An 8906-nucleotide genomic window follows, 5' to 3' on the forward strand; every position below is an offset into this window, starting at 1 on the left:
CCATTGCTAAACAATACATAAGACTCGCTGCATCAAATCAAAAAGTGCGTTAATACAAATACCGGTGATCAATATACAATAATCATCGGCGAAACCATTTGTCGGAAACCCAAACTCATCGAGTTTCCTCAACAAGCCATCGGCGACAAGGTTCCATAAAACTGGTGACAGCACATCACCTTGAGGGCACCCGCAGACACTCAGTTTCCTTATCTTTACTTGTATTAACGAAGAGCACAGATGTCGGTTGATAAGCATTGCGTGTGACGAGTTCGTGATATATGAAGGTACTCCATGACGTCGTACTACTTCTAAAATGGATTCGAAATACACGTTGTCAGAAGCACCATTAACCCATTCATGCCCATGTTGTTTGTGGACAACAACGTTTTTACACATCTATAACTTTTGATTGAAGCGAGATTTACTCACTATAACAATTAAGGCTCATTAATGTGATTGTTGTCTTTAATTTGAGTATTAACAGTCACAAGGATCAGCTCTAGAACTGCAGTTATTGCAATTAGTCTGATTGGATTCCGATGGAGCAGTGCTGCCAGGGACAGTTTACGTTGACGACCGAAAATGATTTTTTCCTATATCTTCGTTATGGTGCAATATTATTGAAAACTGATAAAACTTATCAATTTAGACCGTCGTTGGCTACGTTTTCCACGTAATTGGACTATTGTAATTATTCTAGGAGAATTGTATTGAGCATTACAAGGTAAAAATTGACCAGCTTCTAGCACTGCCATGGAAGCACCTATCTTTATGAAAATAGGCTTTTCGTGTTTCTTGACCCCACCGTTTTCAAGGAAAAATAGTTTTGAAACTCAACATGCACTAGAAAAAAGTTGGACATGAAAGGGTTAATATAAAGAAAAACTCTTAACTTTGATTGCTTTCGCGAAAAAGTTTTTTCATTGATGTAGACAGCATTGTGTAGAAACACAAACGAGTCAGATGTTTCTCCGGCTATTTTGGCCGATCCCGTGTCATACGCTTTGGCTTAATCATTTATGTCGCTGAACCATGTTCTAGCATTGTATGTCACTGATCGTTTCGTTTCACTGAATCGTACGTCACCTTGAAATCAACAAATCGATGCCCGTCAGTTTGTCTTCACATCTCGCCCTGAGCAGAAGCAAAAAATCGTCCCGCGCAAGTGAAACAGTCAATTCTACCTAAAAATCAATCGGTGCCTATCACACAAGCAGTCCATATAACAATAGCCTATACCTACTGTGCGATTTAGTGATGAGTGACGGTGCCCAGCAAAAAGCAACCCAGATGCGGCCGAACTGTGTTGCTGTTGATTTTTCAAAATGCCCTGTAAGACCAGCCATTCGGGAAGTGGAACAGTTATTAAAAGTTCAGATGGAACTCAATCTGGCTGAAGTGAAAACCCTACAAATGCATCATATCAAACATTGCGTGCTGATTTCGTTCAACAACATTAACCAAGCTGAGTCATTCGCCTCGCGAAACAACATGCAGGACACCGCCGAATGCGGCAATGTTAAATATAGCATTCCCGTATACATCGAGAACGGCGCTGTAGAAGTTCGGGTCCATGATTTGGCTACGCGTACCCCTGACGGCGCGATTAAAAAATGCTTGCAAAAATACGGAGAAGTAGACTCCGTTACACATGAGACTTGGAGGAATTTTTTCCCGGGCATCCCTAACGGTGTTCGTGTGGTGAGAATGCGTGTGAGCAAGCCAATTCCCTCATACTTAAGCTTCACAGTGTTAGGAAGGGACGATGCTCTCATTCAACAGACATCACTACACACAGAAAAAAAATGTTGGTAAGAATAAGAGTTTTTCACTCTTAGCAAAAAACAACCAACGCATACTCTTAGTTTAAAAATAAAACTTTTGTTTAAAGTACTATTCTTCATTTGCTTAAAAGGAAAACTTTTACTTTGATTATTATTCTTGATTAATTTTAAAGTTTTACTTTCAATCTAATAGTTGGCGTTGGTTGTTTTTTGCTAAGAGCGGAACACTCTTACTTTTACCAATATTTTTTTCTGTGTGTAGTCACGTACCCAGGGCAAATTCCTACGTGCCAGTTCTGCACGAAGAAGCTGCACCTCGGAAAACCTTGCGTAGAAACTGTTAAGGAAAACTTAACCAATCCAACTGAAATCAGCCCAGAACCATCTTACGCTAAACCACTAACAGCTGCAAAACCAACATCTCCGGATCAAGCATCAACAACCAGCAACAACAACAACAAAACGAATGCCGAAAAATACGAACATACAAGAACGACCGATAAGAGTAAGACACAAACTGGAACATCTGACCACGAGCAGCAGGAAAGTACTACGGATGAGGACATGGACATGAACGACAACGCGAAAGAAGACAAACGGATCGAACCTCAAATTGCAGTGGACAACACTGGCAAACTTTCGCCCACTAGAAAAAGGATCTCAACACGCAGCAGAAAGCTGCGTCTGAACGAGACAAAAAACTTGACTTAGTTTTTTTTTATTTATTGTAAAAAACGAACAATCGGCCTCGTCGAGCTACCGCATTTGGGCCTAAATAAATATATTAATTATAAAAAAAAATCGATGCCCGCATGCAGTGTTGCCGGAATTTATTCAGAAATTGTCGCAGGGTAAACATTTGGTTCGTCGTTTGATATTGACCGACAAAGGATTCAGCTAAAGGCGCAGTCTGCTAAACAGAACATGGAAGAGTAACTTGTAGACATAATTGATGACCTTTATGCTTCGATAATTATTACACTCGAGTTTGTGACTCTTCTTGAAGATAGGGCATACGAGGCCATCCAACCAATCCGAAGGCATTTCTTCAAAGACATGATTCGGGATATTCTTACCGATTAGTGGTTTACTCAATCGCTTCAACTATTTTTAATTTTTGACGAGATTTGTGAAGTTGGTTTTTGATGAAATAAAACTTACCGGCAGGCAATTAGTCAGGGCAAAAACTTTCTCATTCAATGAGTTTCAACGTAGCAAATTGTGGAAGTTTTCCGTAACTTTTTGTCGGTTCCGACAGCATAAAGTACAAAGATACTTTACGCTCGTCCAGGACATACCGCAGAGGAGATCCGCATGTCAAATGCCAAAATATCCTGACACCTGCGGTAGCAGACAAAAGGTTAAGTCGCCGGGAAACTCTAAGATTGCTCATATGACCCTATTCCAAGCTATTCTGAACTTTCTTCCTGCAACTCCTTGCTCTCCCTTGAGTTCTATGGCTCTTAATATTGAAAAATATGCTTTATTTTCCAGTCGCTTGCTAATTAAATATCGCTACAACATAAAAAAGGAAAAATTGATTCAGTCTTAGTCTTCCATAAAAGAGGGAAAAAAGTTGTTTATCGTATCAATCGACAGGGAATTTTGTTTTTACCGTTGTTATTGTTCTGTGTGTAAGCGTCTCCTGTTTGCTTTTGTGTTGTGAAACACCAGTGCAATGCACCGCCCCAGGTTTTTTCAATGAAAAACCCCATTAATTTTTTTGCCGAATCTCAGCTATTTTCGCATCTTTTGCCAAAATCTCAATAGCTGAGATCTGAGATCTCAGTGAACAATTTTTTTGCTGAGATATCAGTAAAAGTGACGTTTGATACTTGGAAAATATCCCACCAAAAATCGGCAAACAAATCTCACTTTACAGAGATCCGTTTCTAAATTTGCTGACTACACGTCTGTTGGAAAATTATCAAGTCGAACTGAGTGTGCACTGCGGGAAACAACTTAACAAGCCGTCCATGAAAAAACTTGCGGAAAACCTAAATTTATTTCGGATGTACAATGAATGTGTCAAGCTGATGAAGTTTGTTCTCTTTTGCGATACCGTTTCTTTGTTTGAATGTGTTATCGCTGGGAAAGCAGATGACGTTTGTGCTGAACTGAAGGCCGACTTATCCAAAAATAACCAGCAAATTTTGCGTCTCGTTAAAGCGGCGTTTCAACACCTACTCCAGTCCGGCCAAATTCCGATATCTCTCGATCGCCTCAGAAACGTCGTCATGAGGATGGCTCCGATCCAAGCAATATTCTTGTTGGCGGTCGAAAGCTAGTTGATAATAGCAACATTGTTACGGTTCCACCTCCTACGCCGTTGCTTTCATTGTATCTTTTTCGCTTTCATCCCAGCGTTAGTAAGACTAAAGAAGGACTAAATTGCAACGGGGAAATAAAGGTTATTCCGCTTGTTATAAAAGGCATAGACGTCAGTACTTTGAACTTCATATCCTTCAAAGTTGGAGTTCACCCATAGTACCGTGATGCAATCTTTAACCCCGCCACATGGCTGCAAGGTATACTGTTCAGGTATTTTAAAGATTAAGTACCCAAAACATTTTGTGTCCGACGACTGATTTTCTTCCGCCTCTAGAAGCCGCATGTAATCCGCTAATGCACCCCGGCCCATCAACGACGACCACACAGAGGACTCCGCAACGATTGGCAATGCCACTATACCAAGCTACACAGCCATTGTGAAGGAGTGCCGATGCTAATCGCATACGCATCGCAACGCAGTTGGTACTATGGAAGCCCTCGATTCCCCAGTTGAGCCGTTGCCGCCAGCTTTCATCAGTCGTCCTGGTCCTGTATATGTGGGTGGAGAAGAAGTCTTCTAAGCCGACTTTCTTGGCAAGTATACAAATTGTAACTATACAACGGTTGAACCGATTCACGCTTCTAGTTCATCACCTGGCTCTCGCGTAAGCCACTACCTTCCTGTTCCTGCTCTCCACATCGCGCCATCGGGGATCAACGTATACTGGGACGTAGCGCAATTGGCACTATGGTAGCCCTCGATCTCCCCCGCCACAAATGGTAAGTAGTCTTCCAACCCGCCACAAATGGTAAGTATACACCTGATCCAAACACTTTAAACGCTGATGTATTCTTCGTTTCTTGTAATTTGCCTTTTGCTCTGATATCTTGTGGCTAGACGTCAACTATTTCTCTCGGCGACGACGATCGTCGTATTCTGGGGCGCGACGCAGTTGGCTCGCGATGCCTCGAATCCTCCTCCATAGATGACAGAGCTACCGTCAGCCGTTCCGATACTGTTCGTGAAATTGACGAAAGGATCTTTCAACACACTCAAACCGGCATGGCTTCGCTCACTGCCAACCTGATCCGTCCTCCAACAACATCGAGATTTACTACCAGAATGTTGTTTAATGATGAGCTTAAGATCAGCGGACAGCTGCTGTTATGACATCATCGCCTTGACCAAGATTTAAGGGACCATTCATAAATTACGTTTCGCAAAAATTGCCCAAAATTGACCCCCCCTCCCCCTATGTAACAAATTGTCACAAATTTTTCCATCCCCCCCTCCCCTGTTACGTAACAAATTCCAAGAAAAAAAATTTTTTTTCTTCGATGAAAACATGTTACGTAACGATCTAGTTAACACCCCCTCCCCCCTATGTCACAACTTGTCGTACCCCCTCCCCCCCTAAAAGCGTTACGTAATTTATGAATGGTCCCTAACCCAACAACCGTACCCTGCGTTATGACCGCAACGCCCTCAACAGCTACAAGATATCAGGTGGTGGTGTGCTTATCGCCGTTTACCGTGGTATAGAAGCCCGACTGATCAATGATGACCGGTAGGTGAGCACCGAGCCTGTGTGGATATCAGTGAAACTTTCCGATCGCAATCTATTCCGGTGTGTCGTGTATTTTCCACATCATGGAATTCGTGATTTCAGTGTGATCATGGTACATCTTCCTTTGTTTCTTTCATCGCCTCGATCTCCGCTCCGTCTGAGGATATTGTTATTCTGGGCGACTTCAGCTTACCTGGTTCGACGTGGTGTCAGGCAAGTAATGGATTTCTACGATTAGATATCAAAAAATTTGAGCTTATTACAATGCCAGTTGTATTCTGAACGGTTACAGCAGCACAACTCTTCGGCGAATTAATAATGTCATCAACAAGAATGGACGTACATTGAGCTTCTGCTTTGTAAATGCCTGGGACTACCCTCAGTACTGTGTGTGGGATAGTTGAAAGGATCTTCCAACCCGCCACAAACGGCAAAGTATAAACTGATCCGAACACTTAAAGCGCTGTATTCTTCGCTTCCAGTAATTTGCCTTTGCTTCGTCATCTTGTGACCAGATGTCAGCCATTTCTCTCGCCGACAACGATCGCTGTATTCTGGGACGCGAAGCAGTTGATTCGGGATGCCTCAAATCCCCCACCAATGCGCAATCCTTATGTGACTGAGTACCATAGATTTTTTTATGCTCGGTAGATTAAATCTGTACAAAAACAAGTGGAAAATAAATTGAGAAAGCTATAAATTAACCTAGGTTGAAACAGGTGTCAAGTTCCAGCTGATAAGTAGTGCCGGAACCATTCCAATCTCAGCCTCGAAATGTGTTTGAAAATGCTAACCCTTAACAATAACAATAATAAAAGGATTATCCTTTTTCCACTGACCTGACACAGGGGCGCAAATTTTTGGTTGAGCATTTTATTACTGTCTCGGTTTTTGTGGTTGTCCGTCCTCAAGCTTTTCGCTGGGCAGCTTCCTCACGAGCATCCCGAAGCGGACGTCCTTCCGCGTCGGAATAAAAGATCGTAAGAGATGAGAAAACGGACGACGACACACGCCAGCCCTCTCGAATGTGAAAAGGAAAAGTTTTCTTTCACCGAGTTCAGCCAACACTCGGTCGCTCCCGCAAGCTCCCCGAGATGGATAGAATGTGGGAAAATTGTCGAAGGAACAAGTTTCCGTAACCGAAAGCAGACAAATTCCGGTAAGCATTTTCTCCCCCATTGTCGTCGGTCGGTACAATGTCTGCAGAGCGAGGCAAACCTCGGTCGGGTTTGTGTGTTGATTTTCCGACAGCTTGGGCCATAATCCGAAGGAATATGTGAAAGGCAATTAGGATGCTGAAAGTGAATGGGCAGGAAGAATCTGAATATTGTTGGATCATTATGTTTTTCCGTTCCGACGTCTCTTCCGTGCCGGGTGATGATTCCCATGTCATGGTCTGTAGTTCACATCTACCACCGGCTTTGTAGCTGCTGTGGTTTGAAGGAAAGAGTGCTAGAACATGCAAGCCGGTATGGCTAATCGGTTTGTGTACGACGACGTCGTCGTTGTTTGTATCTTGTGTGTTTGCTGGTTACAACGGTAGCTTAGAGTATGATGGCACTGACCTAGGTCAAGATGGATCGGCTGCTGCTGCTGCTACGCCAATGGAAGATAAACACATTGAGATTCTATGGCAAGGGAGAAACGTTCCTTCAAGAAACTTGTTGCTGTGTTGACCGGAGGGTTTGTGTTGGCTAGCTGCATTGAGGAATGCAAAGAGTTGAAGGACTTTGTGTATGTCTCTTTTTCGTTCGAAATTGTTACGCTTAGCATAATTCAAGAACTTTTTTAAACTGTGATAGGTTTAAAGATAAACTACATTGATGGTCGAAGCCAGAATAATAAATTTAACTTAAGAGCTAAGCTTAATACATAATGGGTTTGCACATATTTACATTGCCTTAAATCTATTTACATAATTGCCTTAGTCAATAGGCGGAACCTCTGTGTATATAATATGCTAAGGCGCTATTTTTTAAATTTTCGCCTTCCATACCGAATGCAAAATAAAGAAGTTTAAACACAAGCAAAGGATTGCATTGGAATGCGTACCAAATGTGTATTGGTCAAATGTGGTGTCGTGTAGCGCGATTGAAGTATGATCTTAATTCGATGGTGGTCTATTCTAGGTGAACTGGATTTGGTTTTAACATGATAAATGAAGATGTAAGGAATGTACACATTTGAGAGTCGTAGGAGATAGATAGTACAAAACCATAGTTTTTCAGTTAGTGTCAAACCAATAAATACAGATCTGTCTAGTGATTTTCTATTTGGTACAATTTCTAATATTAGGTACAGATTGTTTTTTGTAAGAACTTGAAAACTGAAAATTATTTTTTGTAGTATCCACGACGTCATCTAAGTCGTTTGGCCGACCAATTGTTAGCAAATATCTATTAAATTCCTTGTTAAAGCTCGATTCAGTATGTGACGCGTAGCAAGTCTTTCCGTACCCCAATGCCTCTCAATTCTCGCCTACCTCAGCATATTCCTGTTAGTAATTTTGAACGCTTCACGATATTGCCAATTATTTCAAGTATTTTTTGTTACAACGCAACACATCTCAAACCCAATATCCGGTGATCTTCTTCGGGCCCGAAGGGAATCCAATAATTGAGATCTGGCAGAACAGTACTCGGCGCATGACCAGACAATATGTTCGATATCGTGATAACCGTTGCCACAAGCGCAGATAATGCTATTCCCGAGCCCAATGCGTCGGTGATGAGCGTCCAACGTGTAGTGATTAGACATGAAATCCCTACTCACATCCATCCCTCTGAATCAAGGTTTCGTTGATACTTTCGGGATAAAATAATGTTGCCAGCCTCCTAACTCTCCATTGCTCCAAGATGTCTGCCAACTTTCTAGCGTCCTCTGACGAGAGATATTGAAAAATTCATTGAATCAAATTCGCCTTTCGTAGATGTCGCCTTCTAAAGCGTTTGCCTTCTTAACTAAAGAGTCCACTTTTTCATTGCTTGAGATGGAGCAATGCGAGGGGACCCAAACTAACGCAAACTTGTACGATCTTACAGACAAAGCGCGGAGAAGCTCTCATATTTTCCCCCGGAAAATACGGGATGTGCTTTGTAGCTTTTATCGAACGGAGAGCAACAATATTGGATTCGTTCCATCACCGACAATATCGTTGTTTGGTCCAGTATGATCAGGTCTCCTGGGTAAACACCCCACCATGATCCGGTTATTGTACGGAGAACGTTTATCCTTTGTTGGCACTTCTGCTTCAGATACCAAATGTGGCAATCCCCAGGTA

The sequence above is a fragment of the Topomyia yanbarensis genome, chromosome 3 (assembly GCF_030247195.1).
Source record: "Topomyia yanbarensis strain Yona2022 chromosome 3, ASM3024719v1, whole genome shotgun sequence".
In the NCBI taxonomy this organism is placed as follows: Eukaryota; Metazoa; Arthropoda; class Insecta; order Diptera; family Culicidae; genus Topomyia; species Topomyia yanbarensis.